The sequence below is a fragment of the Podarcis erhardii genome (genome assembly GCF_964252035.2).
Source record: "Podarcis erhardii genome assembly, chromosome: 9".
Classification (NCBI taxonomy): domain Eukaryota; kingdom Metazoa; phylum Chordata; class Lepidosauria; order Squamata; family Lacertidae; genus Podarcis; species Podarcis erhardii.
The window spans coordinates 26294523-26308268 of NC_138512.1; the positions used below are offsets into that span (position 1 = coordinate 26294523).

General features: G+C 44.8%; 1 protein-coding gene across 5 annotated transcripts in view; it reads left to right on the top strand.

Moving 5' to 3' along the window:
• LNX1 (ligand of numb-protein X 1) overlaps positions 1-13746 on the top strand; it is a 128274-nt gene that overhangs the window by 47198 nt on the left and 67330 nt on the right. Inside the window, exon 1 of one of the 5 annotated variants that reach the window (XM_081875730.1) lies at positions 4100-4376. The exons of 3 other annotated variants lie outside the window; for them this stretch is intronic. The gene's annotated coding sequence lies outside the window, so the exon portion shown is untranslated. Of the gene's footprint in view, positions 1-4099; positions 4377-9427; positions 9543-13746 lie in introns of those variants that run through there. One more of the 5 variants, XM_081875731.1, reaches the window with a different exon arrangement.

Genomic DNA, 13746 nt, shown 5'->3' on the forward strand with positions numbered 1-13746 from the left:
TGTCTATATAAACTGAGCCAGCTGAAGATGAAAATAAAACTGCTTCTGGCTACATTTTGCCAAACTAAAAGAAAATATGCAAAAGGTTTCACACATCTCCTCCCCACCCAACCCGTGTTTCTCTCTCTCCCCCTCCCCCAATCTATGAACAGTGATTCCACCATAAGCTCACTCATGTATTGCATTAAAGTTATGCTTCACCTAAAACCATGCAATGATGGACTGGCACCAAGTTATTACTGGGAAGGCTTTGTGTTGGTGGCTTTGCCGTCAAGTCCGACAGCTGTGAGTGAATTATGCAGGCCTTGCTTAAATAGTGCCCCAAGCAAAACATTGTGCCACACAAACCCACGCAGTTATTATGCAACGTTTCTGAGAAAAGCTACTTTTCAGGGCTTTTGTTGTTTGTTTGCCCATTCAGAGTCATCTCCCACTGGTTCTTTGGTGCCCTGTTGGTTGCTCAGGCAGTTAAGCAGAGTTAGGTTGATTCTTATACTGCAGACACATGTAGACTGAGGAGCTCCCTGCTACTGTTAACTAAAAGGCTACTGACTATATTTGTTGTCACATGTTCAATCTTCTCTTGAGGATCAAGTTCAGGAAGAGTAAGTCTGGCTTGCTCGAAGCAGGAGGGGCTGTGCAGTGTTCCAGTTTGAAGCAAACAACCAAATTTTAAAACCAAACAAGAAAGGCACCAGAAATGCGTAATGGCACATTTATGCAAACAATTTAAAGTTGGACAGCCACGAGAAGCACACAGGAAAAGGCAATACAGTCAAGAAAATGGGACAATTTGAGGATGGTCCTTAGGCAGAAGAGGGGGTTTCAGCAGATGTAGCTTGCATAACAATCTTTTACATATGGCCCCCTTAGGAGGCAAGTATTTATGTCATCCGAAGAGAGGAGGTAGAGGAATGCCAAGTTCACCCCATGGGACGAAAATCCTGTGCTGGCTCCATTTTTATTTACATGCGTGTGCAAACTGGCTTAGCCAAACTGCTGGATTTTTTAAAACGCTGGGTTTTCTTTTCTTTGTTTGTTTTATGGACTTGATTCAATTAGAAGGAACAAAAATAGCTTGTAGAACAGAATGAATTTGGTTTAAGGAAGGGATGTTCCCATTTTTCATGCCTGTCAACAAGCTTTGCTGTAGAGGCATGGAAATTTAGCGTAGAATTTGGTTGCCTACAGAGCTTGGCTTTCACTTTAAACCTCCCCCCCCCCATCAGAGGATTCTCGGAGTTATAGTGTCAGTCTCAGTTCTTGGATTGCCAGGGGGCCATTGGGCAGGACCTCTAGTGGTCAGAGAAAGGATTTTTGAGTCCCTAAATATCCCTACTGTGTTGCATGGCTACAAATTCCTTATTTCCTTCCTCCTCCTTGCACTCTTGCATCAGTCCTTGCCGTGTGCTTGTCAGATATATTCCTAACAAGTTTTGCTTTCAAAATCATGAGAAAGCTTCCATTGCTCAGCTAGACACACGTCCCCTAATTTGACTGAAATGTATCTGTCAGATGCACCCTTGCTTGTACTTCTTCCTGCTTTTTGGCCTATTGGATATGTTGAAATGAATGGCAATTCCATTTGATTATTCCCTCCTGGCAAGCAACATGACTACGCTGAATGCTACTGATTAGCTGGCCAGCTGTGTTCAAAAAAAGAACCCCTACTGAATAAGAGTTTGGGATGTGCCATTAGTTAAACCTTTAAGGAATTTTGGAGTATGGTAAAATATTAATTTTCTTAGTAATTAGATATATCAGGAGAGTACTGATAGCTTAGTTTTAAAATCAGGCATCTCTCATTAAACTAGCTGCCATAAAGAGAGCCAGTGTGGTGTAGTGGTTAAGAGCGGTAGTCTTGTAATCTGGGGAACCGGGTTCGAGTCTCCGCTCCTCCACATGCAGCTGCTGGGTGACCTTGGGCCAGTCACACTTCTCTGAAGTCTCTCAGCCCCACTCACCTCACAGAGTGTTTGTTGTGGGGGAGGAAGGGAAAGGAGATTGTTAGCCGCTTTGAGACTCCTGAAGGGGAGTGAAAGGCGGGATATCAAATCCAAACTCTTCTTCTTCTTCTTCTAGATTAAGGAAACGCATCTGATACAGAGAGACCAGTAATACCCCTTTGTAAAAATGGCTGGAGGAGAACATGTCTAGAGCAGTTAAACCAATGAACTGAGAAAACATAACAGGCGGGCAAACGGACCAAATAACTTGCAGTACTTTAAATAAAATGTACTCTATAATGTTAATTTTAAGCTTTGTAGATTTCATTTTTCCAATTACACGATGGCTTCTTTGTTCCCACAATTATATATTAAGATATCTCTCTAATTATGTCTTAGTCTTAATTGGCTTTCCAATCTTTTGAGTTCAGTTAACAGGCATCTTCCCACTGCTGACCTTGGTAGTCATAAGTCTAAAAATGTATCTATCAGGTTTTTGACAGGTCTGGCTTAGCTCTACGTGTATGTCCATGACAATGGAGTCTTCCTTCCCCAACTTTATTCCCCATCTTCAAAATAGGTGTCCCCAATAACTTGCCTTAGGGCTCTTCCATACTTGGGGATCATTCACACCTCATTTTAAGCTTGTAATCTGATCCTATCCATTCTTATTCAGAAATTCCACTTAATTCAATGGAAACAGGGCCTTTCACATTTCAATGGTGCCCCAGGCAAGGCCAAAATTTGGCACCCAACTCTCACCTTCCATTCTGCCCAATTCACTACATTATCACTTTTTTGCCCTGCAGCACCCAATAGGCTTGGCACCCGGTGCATGGAACCGGTCACACTTACCTAAATCTGCCCCTGATGGAAAGTGTAGATGAGATCAGAGCTGTGAAGCCTGAGCTTATTTGTGTTTAATTGAAGGTGCCCCAATGCATTCAGTGATACTTTATTTTTATGGGAGGTACAAAGACAGCTACAGTATTTAAGCATAAGATCAGGCTGTATGTTTAAGATAAGGTTACTAGATTTTTTTCAATGAATCCGGGGACACTTTAAATAAGTAAATACTACATGTTCGGGACATTGATGCTGCAGCTATGGTGGTGGCAGAGGGGCGGCTGCCTCCTTGACCTCAACCGCCACATTTACCCTTCCTCTGAGGCTTCTATCTCCTATCTCCATGAGCCTGGGCAGCCCTTGAGTTGTTGGCTCTTCGGTGGTGGTGGTGGTGGTGGGGAAGCGGTGCGCGGTGGGTCAGGCATGGAAGGATGGCTGAGAACAGCAGCAAGGCTCAGGCAGCGCAATGCCTCCTCTCCCATTGGAGCAGCCCCAATCCCATTCCTACTTGCGTGCAAGCAGGAGGGGGCAGGGATCCCTCAGCTGGGAAGGGAGGCTTCCTGTTGCCTAACCGAGAGATTCCTGCCCCCTCCTGTTTGCAGGCATGCTCTGATAGGCAGCGTGAAGCCTCCCTTCACAGCTTAGTTTCTGGGGTCAGGGAAGGTGGAGGCAGCCTGTAAGCTGCATCTTAGAAGCCCCTGCATCACAATCATATGGGGACTTCTGAGCAGCTCCTGAAGCCAGCCAGAGCTAACTGCTCCGGGCTGCTGAGACTGCTGCTGCTGCGTTTCCTGGGGACATCAGATGAAATCCGGGGACGGAATTTGTCGGGGGACTTATTCGCAAATCCGGGGACTGTCCCTGGGAAATGGGGACGTCTGGCAACCCTAGTTTAAGAGCAATCCTGCAGGGTCAAATTTTTTTTGGGGGGGGGGATTGAATTGCTCAAGGCCACCCAGTGAGCCTCACAGCTGAATGAGGATCTGAACCTGGTTTCTCAGATCCCAACTAGTGCACCCTGAGTGATCTTTATTAACTGCCCAAAAGTCATATTTCCAGATCAATACAACTGTGTCCTTGGATCTTTATGATGTGACCGGACTGCCTGGGGAAAAAAACCTCTGCCTGAACATTCAGAGGAACAACTTAAGTGGCAGTCAAGCAATTTGCACTCTCTAGCCCTACGCATTTGCATAATAAGATTTATTGCAGGCAGTGCCGTTGCATTTATGAGGGCAATTAGGAGGAGTACATACTTTGAGGAGTAGTTCAGGAGAGATCAGGCACCTGACTTGGTTTACACCACATGACTAGTTCCTGATGTATAGGTGAGAAGCATGCCGGTGAAGCAGTAAGTTCACGTCTGCCTTGCTGTTGATCAGCTTCTTGGGACAGGACTTTTCCTGCCTTCAAAATCAGCCAAGAAAGTATCTGTCAAAGCTTATGTTGATTAGGTTACTCAAGAAGTAGGAAAGGTCAGAGAGTGTTCTTTTTGGAAGGTGAAATACTCTGAAGTCACTGGTCTTTTGAAATATGTGTGAACTGCCGTAGGACATCGCTATATGGAATACAGCTAGAGACCAGGTAAGCCTTCTCCTCTGTAAGATGCAGAGCATGGGCTCAGTGTAGCTTGTGCAGCACTGGCTGGGGGACTGAGCATGTAGCACATGTTGGCACATGGACTTGGCCCTCCATCTAAGAATACACATGTTGGAGCCTGCTTCCATGAGAAAACAGCACCTGGTTGCTATTCCTGTGAATGCAATTTGTTTTAACTGCTTTGAATACTGAATTTTAAATTGTTGTATAACCTGCCCTAGGAGCTTCTGGAGAAGGGTAAGTAATAAATTCCCTGCTACTAATAATGATTGGGGTGGGGCTATTTCTAATTGTGTGCTAATGACTGGATTGTATATACATGTGGGAACTGTGGAAGAGGATTTGAGTGAAATACAAATATTTTACCATTGCTATATTTTTTACCATGACCATATTTTTTACCATTTTTTAGTATTTTTTTACCATTTTAGCATGTCTATTTTTTTATCATGCTGTACCTCTGTTGTCTGTGACTATGACTGAGTGTTTAGAATGCACAAAATGGACTTGATGGGCTTAGATGTGTCAAGGTGTTTTTTTTTTAATACAAAAAAGAATGGAGAGTTAAGTTGTTGCAGCTGAGACTGGTTTGTTGTAAGGTTTACAAGGTGTCTGTGGAAATTTGCATTGCTTTGTATTGGATTCATATGTAGGCACATTGTAATCCTTTGGAAGGAAGTCTTGCTGTGTTCAATGGGGTTGACTCCCAGGGAAGTGTGCATATGATTGCAAACAAAAACTAGGGAGCATATACTCCCTCCCCCCCCCCCTTCTCTCTCATACACAAATGTCGAAAACACATGGTGTTGTTTTACTGAAACCTTTGGCGCTGTGGGTTAAACCACAGAGCCTGGGACTTGCCAATCAGAAGGTCGGCGGTTCGAATCCCCGCTACGGGGTGAGCTCCCGTTGCTCGGTCCCTGCTCCTGCCAACCTAGCAGTCTGAAAGCTCGTCAAAGTGCAAGTAGATAAACAGGTACCGCTCCAGTGGGAAGGTAAACGGCATTTCCGTGCGCTGCTCTGGTTCACCAGATGTTTTTGACCTACAACTCCCATGATCGCTAGCTAGCAGGACCAGTGGTCAGGGATGATGGGAATTATAGTCTCGAAACATCTGGAGGGCCGAGGTTGAGAAAGCTTGCTTTAGAGGTGTCATGATAATAGAAATGTGTTAGTAGAGTGTGATGTTTATCTATAGCTTCAGCTATTAGAAAATCCTCTCCTAAGAATCACACAATCAATGACTGATTCTTCTCGTGTTGGAAATGCAAGGGAATCAGCTCATAGATGCATGGGCCTTTGGTTATTTGGAAGTTGTTATTCAGCTGGTGAAGGAAGCCAAAAAGTTGCCTCCTAGGTCTGCTGAGTCAGGCATTCCACAAGGTAGGCGCCACCCTACTTGGAAAGGACTTGTTTAGTCCTGGGTGTTCTCATTGATATTAATTCAGGTACCAGGGAAAACATTGAGTAAGGCCACTGATTGCCCTGGTATCGAAGGCTAGAGCTGAATATAAGCAGTGCTATTTTTCTAGAGAAAGAGGTGCCCAAACTCATGAATGTCTCCCTTGTTCTCTTATAATGGCAATGGCGCCCACCTGAGAGGTGCCATAACTGAGTTCCGGTGAGTTCTGGCTGACAAAATCCCTGCTTATTTGTTCAATGCATGTCTCACCCTTCCTCCCAAAGGAGGATGGTAAACACAAGAAATAAAACAAAGCATCTAAAATAATTTCAATTAGTACAAGTAGTTTTGAAAAATAAGTAATGATAATAGTCTTTCATGGGAATTTCGCCTTGGAGAGATTTTCTTGTGACTCTAATGTAGCACTGGATAACTAATGTTGCAAAATTAATTGTACTACTTTAGATTTTTTTTTAAAAAAATGCCACACTTAACTTGTGGTTGGTATTTGTTTTAAAAGCATTTCCTATAGAAAAGTGGCTTTGTCTGTAGTAGTTCCTTGTTTGTTGAAGCTCTCCCCTGGGAAGTTTGCCTAGGTGCCAGGCAGAAATGTTCCTCTTTAACCAGGCCTTTGGCTGATGAACATCTTATACCTCTTTAAAGTGTGTGTGTAGTAGCATTTTTATATATATTTCGACTGTGTCAGACTAACACGGCTACCTACCTGACTCTTTAAAGTGTGTTTGTGGGATGGGGGAGTTATTGGGGTTTTAAAATCGTGTATTTTGTGTTTTTATATTGTATTTTTATGTTGGGAACTGCGCTGAGATCTGCGGATGAAGGGCGGTATACAAATTTAATAAATAATAATATTAGGCTGAAATATTTTATGTCCTTTTGTGGAAGCATATCCTATGGGACCTGGTGTGCCTTAGCTTCTGAGGGCACAGCTTGTAGGATGGAAGAAGTTTGAGGTGGCCTTGAGGAGCAGCCACAGGGAGGGCCACATTGCCAGAGTTGTGAGGTAGGGACAAATTTAGGCCTGTGTGAGCCAAGGGGCACCATCTTAAAGCCCAGTAAGTGAGGCGCTGGGCTTTGGGAAGAAGGCAGGAGGCTCTGACAGGGTCCTAGAGTCCTTCCATCTCCTTCCTAAAGCATTGTTAGTGCTTTCCCAGCTTTGGAGCACAGCATGAGGGCTGAAGGAGGCGCCAAATTTTGGCCTTGCATAGGGCCCCATAGTACCCAAGTCCACCACTGTGTGAGGGCAATTGTTCCTTTGGTACAAGAAGGGGGAAACCAGCATATTTAAGGCAGTCCCGCCCTTTGCCCAAGGTTAGTTTTGTGAGGCAGGCAGTGCTCTCCTCTCCCAGTTTTTAGCAGTTGCCCTGAGAGTCTTGGATCCACCTTACAGGGTTAGGAGGGAATTTTTGCATGTTCTGCAGAATTGGCCTTTGCAGAGCAGGCTTGTTGTCTTCCCCAGGGCACTGTAGTTGGGATGGGATATGTTCTAGCTTTAATTGGTCTAATTGGACTTGTTAATTTTTGTCACGGCTTGGCAGGTGGCCAGCGACTGAGGAGGAGCCCTTTAGAGGTGAGAAAGAGCCTGGGAGGTAACATCATTGTCAAGGAAAGGTGGAGAGCTTAGCACAGATTGCCATCTCCTTAGGGACAAGCTGGGGTGGCAAAGTACAAGTGGCTGCCATTTGCAGCTGGCATTCAACTGACCCTGGGATTGGGCAGGCTTGCCCAGTTGGGGATAGGTCAATTGGTGGGACAGCCATGCTGGGCCTCAGGAGCACAGGGATCTCCTTAATGACTGGTCTGGGGCTGTTAATTGTTAAAAGTTGCCCGTTTAAAATAAAGTTGTGGCCTTCTTAAATCTATTTATGTGTCTGACTCTTTTATTGGCACACATAATAAGCATGTTTCAGATGGACCATCCAAATAAATCTTGTGCTACAGCTCATCAGATGTCAGCCAATGGTAGGTGTCATAAAAACAAGACAATTGCTGTAATAGTTTTGGTGGTATGAGCAGCAGTTGAATTTTATGTTGTATTTCAAGGCTTTGAAAGGCCACTTCTAGTATTTAAAGTTAGGACATCATAGGTTCTACTTATTCATTTCAGATGTGCTCTGCAAGTGGAATACTTACATTCATTGAACATCTTGGCTGTACTTTAGTTGAGATATCAGTGCTTTAAGGTTACTATCATACATACAAATATGATGAACAGAATCATAGAGTTGGAATGGACCACTGGGGTCATCTAGTCCAACCCCCTGCAATGTAGGAATCTCTCCCCCCCCCCCCAGTATGGGACTCAAATCCCCAGCCTTGAGGTTAATAGTCTCGTGATGCTTAATAAAAGCAAAGACAGACAGTCAAAATGTATTTGTTTTTAACCATGTGCCATGACAAAACAAGGTTGTATTTAGAGTTCAGAAAAAAATGCCGGCTGCATATATAAATAGAAGACCCCCTGCAAACAATTGTTACTAATGCTACAGTTGCCAAAAACCACATAATCATTTTAGGGTCAAATAAAACAAGAAGCTTATTAAACATCCCCACAACAACTTATATAAGATGATCTTGCATGACATGCAGCACCCTTAACGGACCACAGCTGCCATTATTCTTTGGGAGAATCCGTAAGCTTTAAACACACGGTGTGGATGTCACCAAAGACTCAGTCCAGGCATGTCAGCAGCATATTTAAAGTGGCTCTTCTGTTGGGTTGATCACCTGTGCTACACTCTGGAATGCCAGACAGCGAGCTACAAATCACATTCTGCAAGGCACGATATAAGCCACAAGATGTTTCATGTGAATCAGCCCTCCTATGGGCTTGTGCTTCAGGAATGAGCTACTTCCTGTGAGCAAGAGAACAGCAGGTAGCAAATTTTGGCACTGAATTTTCTATGTCATCTTCTGATTACAGCACAAGGGCCTGATCCAACAAAGTCTTGCCTTACCTTGCTATGTCTCCCTCCCTCCCCGCATCAATGAGCCACAGCAGGAAACCAAGCAGTGCCCAAGAACCAAATACCGTTCCCGCTAGCAGTTCCTCACTTCTTGAGTATCATTTCTTCTTGAGTGAGTTGCCAGTTTCTCACTTGAACTGGCAGTAATTCAGAGCTGCAGTATCTGTCTCCAAGGGTGCAGAAAGTTAGCTGGGACTTGCTCTGTATACTACAATGTAGGTTGTGCCAGCACTGTGTAGGATGTCATTAGGTCAGACTCTTAGTATGAAGTAAAAAGCCTACAGTCTGGAATTTGTGGATTTAACACACTGACACGTACCCGTGTCTGTGTTGACTTGACTATATGTGTCTGTACTGGGTCTTTTTGATCTTCTTTATTACAACAGCAGAATATGGCCTGAAGGGAGCAATGCTTCTGTCTCGGCCTGTTTTTTTTATTATTATTATCATTGTGGATATAATTGTATTCATGACCTGTAAAAGAAAGCACCATATTCCAGCTAAACCTGCTTTCAACCGGATAAACTGCTCTGGAGTCTTGCACAAAAGAGAGCGAGGCAGAGAGAGAGGTGATAGAGCAATAGCTTCACAATCTAAAGCTCTTGTTCACAACCCCAGATGCTGACTCACTGAGGTGACTTTTCTATAAATTCTTTGTGTGTCAGGCCGCACTCGTTTACAAAATGGTAGCAACCTCTAACTGCCTGTAATGAAAGCTGATTAATTTTTCGACAGCACGTTGGAATCCCTTGAAGCGTCAAGGTATGGTTGGCATCGTTACAAGTTCTGTCAACTGACTGGAATTTTTAAGCAGATGGGAGGGACTGGTCAGTTAATAACTGATGCAGAAACATAACCAGGAGGTGTATTGTTAGGGAGGTAGTCTGGTGAGCAGGAGAAGTGTAGACTTGTGCCCCAGTCCTTTAAGCACCTAGTTGCACCCCGATCAGTAACACAGCCTCAGGCATCTTCTTCACTAATTTTTGTTTCCCACAGAGATCCAAGAGAAGGGAGAGGTTAGCTGGAGTGGTAGGAGCTGAAATTTCACTACATATATCACCACCCTACATGCTCTAGGCGGAGTTACGTTTGTTTTGCTCTGCCTGGGTTCCTCACAATTAAAATGCTGGCATAGAACAGTGCACAGGGGAAAACTGTGTTGAACTGTACTGCTTTTAATGTGTGTGTGTTTTTAATTTTAAAAAAATTCTGTACACCTCCCTGATATCTGAGAGGGCGGTATTATAAATACTTTTATAAGTAAATAGCAAATGTAACTACACCTTTCCACTGGCCACAACCCTTTCTTGCTCTCAACTCTTTCTGCCCCACCATGATCTCTTGGCTTTCCCTCATGAGGTCTTCATCTCCAGCCACATCTCACACATTAGGCCTCAGGCCTACTTTAACTGGGCTGGCCTCTATATCACATTGTGTGACGCTCCCATTTTATGTGGTACGCCCCAGATTTACAGAAGCCACCCTGACTTCTGATCCCAATCCTGGATGTCCCATTTGGGCTCCTGTGCTCTGGCTGTGCCAGAGTGTGGACCCAAAAGACGTACATCTTTTTGGATCCCATGCTGTGGCCTGAGTCAGCTGTGGGACCAAAAGACACACTTTTGCCTTGTAACCATGCATCATCCACCCCTCTTCCTCCTTGTGGAAGTGCAGTGCTGGTACATCGGTTGGAAAGCTGAATGACTGTGGCCCTTGTGGTAGTGATGGAGGAGGCAAGTGAAGGTGCGTAAGGGCCCATCAGCAGGCTGGTCCAGTGGGGAGTGCCTTAAGCAAGGAAACGGGATGCACCTTCCCTCGGATCTAAGTCATGCCCATTAACTTCAATGGGACTTCAGTAAGTAGGAAAAGCATTGGATACAAGCCATTGAACTCAGTGGGTCTTGCTTCTGAGTAAACATGCTTAAGAGTTGCCCTGCTAATGACCTGAATGCCAGGTTGTTAATCATGCATTTATACAACCTTTCTATTTTGTTTTGGTATCCTCAAGATTAAATAAACAGAATCAAACCTGACACCTCTAGGGAATGACGACAGAATAAGGCACAGCACATTACTTGCATTATGGATATAGGCTGTGGCTAACATAAATATTGTATAGTGACCCTAATCCATCTTTGCTTTTATCTGATGCCTGCCACAAGTAGTAAATCGAGAAGGGATTCTCCCCCCCCTCCCACTGGCATTAATGAAATTGTTGTATAATCTTTCAGGGCTATAGCGGTTATAGTACTTTTCTTTTTCATATGTAATCCTGAATGCTAGAGAAACATAATGTCTCCCTAGGGAATGGATTTCATACTGAAGCAGCAGGCAGAGTTATGCCTTCAATAAGAGAGATGCTGCAGAATTTTGTGGGGTCCACTGGGAAGCCCGCCTTGAATCATGACTAGGTGTGGAATGAGGCAGGAAAAAAGGAAATGTATTTTTGCAGTTTGGAAGGTACAGGGCACTTCCACATGGAAGCCTTTTGCCAAGCTATTTTCCTTCTCATTCCCCCTTAACCAGAATTCGGGGTAGCACAGCACTGTCCATACCTTTCCTGATTTTATCATTATTCACCTTCTGCATTCCACCTCTCAAGACAAATGGATGCTAACTATACCTCTAAGACATGTCACACAGCATGTCAGAAACAAACTATATCCAAAAACTTAAATCGTTTTGTTTTGAAACAGTGACACCTTGGGAGTTTTCACAATGACCGCTCCCCGCATAAAAACGGGGGGCGCCCTTTGCGTGGACGCGCGCAGCCCTAGATCTGGAGCGGCACCATCAGCATAGGCTTGGCTTTGCCTTCCCTCAGGTGGGATACCTGGAGGTCTCCGCCTACCTCAGTCAGCTGTCCAATCCCACCTGGGGAAAGCGTTGCCAAGGAGACCAGGCCAGGTAGGGGAGGGATTACCTGCCCACACAATAGAGGGAGGATCTTACCTGAGAATCCTCACTTGGCTCCAGAGCTTCTCCCACCCTACCCACCCTCAGTTAATTTCTTGTTTTGCAGGTTAACTTTTCTTCACAGGTTTGCAGGTTAACTTTTCTTCACAGGTATGTGGGCGCTGCTACATCAAGGTTGCTGTTAAAGGGCCTGAAAGGAATTTCCCTGCATTGGCAGGTTTCGCCTTTCCTGTAGCAAAACGTCACAACTTTGGCGGTATCAGGCCTTGGGCGGAACCATTTAGTCTATCTTCCTCTTTGCAGCCGCAATACCAGGGTTCCCCGTTAAAGGGGTTTCTGAAGGGAGGCTTTGACCGTACGCCGAAAGGTCGTCATTGTTCTCCCCTGCGGTGGCGGCGTAACGGGGGCAGTTATCTCTGCTTGAACATATGTTCTCCAGAGCCGGCCCATCCCCCCCACACACACACTGGATAACCCTGATGCTCCCTACGTCCCCGGCTGGGGACTGGGGAGGGAGAACGCCCAATACCTGAGCCAAGGTCTACCCACATTTAAAATTTAATAAAGTTGTGGCCAATTTAATCCCATAGCACGTTGTCTTGAGTCATTATTCCACATCACGGGGGGCGCTCAGGATCTGGGGGGACTCCGCCTGTCCACGCAACTATACCAGTCTTAACAATATTAATCAGGGTTTCCCCCACCCCCAGAAAGGAAAATCTGTATTAACAAGGAGACTGGGATGCGTACAACATCATGCATCAAAGTTCCTCCTGTTTAATTCACTGAAAATCATGATGGTGGTTGCAGAGATATCCAGGAACTCCTACTCTGAAGTTACAAGCTTAAAAGTGAAATTTGAACTCAGTGCCGCAGTGATTTCCAGGATCTTCTGACATGGCTCTTGTACATTAAGTAAAATTCAGACTTGCAGCTCTTTGCCACAATGGCGAGATTTTTCCAGAGACTCCCTGGGCACTAACTTCACACCAACTCTAAAAATATATTCTGTGAGTGATTATTCTTTAGGCTAAGCCGCCATGTGATGAGGTAAATAATAAGTTGCTGCAAAGTGGCATAAGGATGATTTTAAAGTGTCATCATTATATCACCCAGAGTCTTAGACGTTGACCCTGATGTCAGTGTCTTGGGGTCATCCATGCAGATCAGTAATCCATCTGTCTTTCCCTGCCTTCCCCCGCCCCAAGCATGAACCATGTGTTTTTAACAGCTGTTTCACAGCTTGGATATACACCACTAGGATTTTGTGAAGACATGAGAGCCGATCAAGAGCAGACCAGAGGAAGTTGCCACCCTATATATGTATGATATAGAGTGTTTATCACCCATTTCATGGAGATGTGGTGCTTGCAGAAAAAGCACAGGTACTGGTTGCAACTCTAAGGAATAACATGAGTAAAAACAACAACACCGCAAGTTAAACAACATGGAACACATAGGTTTATCTTGCCCTATTGTGTTCCCTACTTGTTGGGTAACAACAATCATAAAGGTAAAGGTGCAAAGTGCACCTAATAGATCATTAGGTCCAGTCACGGATGACTCTGGGGTTGCGGCGCTCATCTTGCTCTATAGGCCGAGGGAGCCGGTGTTCGTCCACAGACAGCTTCTAGGTCATGTGGCCAGTATGACTAAGCTGCTTCTGGCGAACCAGAGCAGTGCACGGAAACGCCGTTTACCTTCCCGCTGCAGCAGTACCTATTCATCTACTTGCACTTTGACGTGCTTTCAAACTGCTAGGTGGGCAGGAGCTGGGACCGAACAACAGGAGCTCACCCCGTCGCGGGGATTTGAACCGCCGACCTTCTGATCGGCAAGCCCTAGGCTCTGTGGTTTAGACCACAGCACCACCCACATCCCAACAACAATCATACAGAGCATCTATTTTTTGAGTGCTCAAACTCTTCTGTAATCTTTATGTCAATAATCCTCACAACCCTGTAAGGTAGGTCAGTATTATGAGAATCAGTGTGTTGTGTAGGATAAAATGAAGGACTGGGATGGAAGAGGCCCAGATTCAAATCCCCTC